This window comes from Echinops telfairi, unplaced genomic scaffold (assembly GCF_000313985.2).
Source record: "Echinops telfairi isolate 266 unplaced genomic scaffold, ASM31398v2 ScPeMD7_1;HRSCAF=3_0, whole genome shotgun sequence".
Classification (NCBI taxonomy): domain Eukaryota; kingdom Metazoa; phylum Chordata; class Mammalia; order Afrosoricida; family Tenrecidae; genus Echinops; species Echinops telfairi.
In genome coordinates this window covers 88,663,746-88,665,295 of record NW_022103896.1, presented here as the reverse complement: position 1 = coordinate 88,665,295, position 1,550 = coordinate 88,663,746, and positions in this window count along the sequence as shown.

Sequence of the window (1,550 nt, the reverse complement as noted above, 5' to 3'; positions counted from 1 at the left end):
GGGAGTGAGTTGCACTGAGCCATTTGTACTGCTTTATAATTTAATTAACTGTTTATTTCTTATGTTATATATCTATCTATCTGTATAAATATGTACATATAATATTAATTATTAGTGTTCTGGTTTTGTTTCTTTAGAGAACGCTATCTAACCCAATAACCAAATCCACTGCCACTTAATTGATTCAAACTTATAGAGACCCCATAGGAGAAAGTAGACTTGCTCCATATAGTTGAGGATTAAAGTATATCTGACCCAATACATGGTATATTTAATGGCCTCATTTGCATGTGAAAATTGGACATTCAATGAGGAAGACTGTAGAATAATCTATATACTTGAATTATCATGCTGTTGAAGAATATTGAAAGTACCATGGGCTGTAGAAAGGACAAACAAATCTGTCTTGGAAGAAGTACAGCAAGAATACTTCTTAGAGGCAAGGATGGAGAGACTCTATCTCACATACTATTGGTGTTTTGTCAGGAGAGACCAATCCCTAGAGAAAGACATCATGCTTGGTTAAGTAGCAAGGCAGCCAACAAAGTGAGACCTTCAATAAGAAGGACTGACACAGTGACTGCATGGATAGGATTGAGCATAAGAACAATTGTAGGAATGGCATGGGACCAGGCACTGTTTTCTTCTGTTATTCGTATCTGGGTACTTTAATATTGTGTCACCAGGGCTCCTATATTTTTTATAATATTGGCATATGGGTCAAAATTCAATTTTGTAAACTAAAATCAAGGTGAGTTATAATGATAAAAGCAATTCTAAATTGATTAAGGGACAGAGAGTACGTTGAAAATGTTGATAAGAGTAGGCACATAAACAATAGAAAAGTTTGTATTTTAATAGATTTCAAACTGAACGAAGAGCTAATAGACCGATAAAATCCTCCCCCTGAATCCATCTATCAAGACTAAATTTCCATTATGCTCCCTGTTATATTTCTTTATAAAGCAGTTCTTTCAAAACTCAAGACTCCACTGGCTTCTCACGGATATTCATCCATTGCTGGAATGATCAACAGCCCCAAATGAAATTTATTCTCTCTCTCATGGACATTGAATAACAGCATATCTTGTTTATAATAATTTAATATAACTATAAGAGAATTGAGCACATGAAACTGTGGAAACAGAATTTAGGAAATAGTAGTGGTTCATTCAACAAGCTACTAATTAAGGCTTGATGGGTTTTTATACGAAGTTTGTTAACTCTTGTCCTTAATGGAGCAGATTGCCATTCCTTCTATGGAGCAACTGGGAGGGTTGGAACTGCCAAGGTGTTGGTTAGCAGCTGGATGCTTAGTTGTTGTATCATTAGAGCTCCTTATAACAATATCAGTGGTTCTCATATTTTGGTGTGTATGAAATTTACATAAGTAATTTGGTTACGCACATGGAACAGTTTAGATGGAGTAATCTCAATCTTCAGGTAGTAGAAATTTACTTCATTACATGCATTCTTTCTGGCCACCCTGCACATCTGGTTAATTAGTATATTTTGGTACAATACTCTGGGATAACACTTCTTAAAGCACT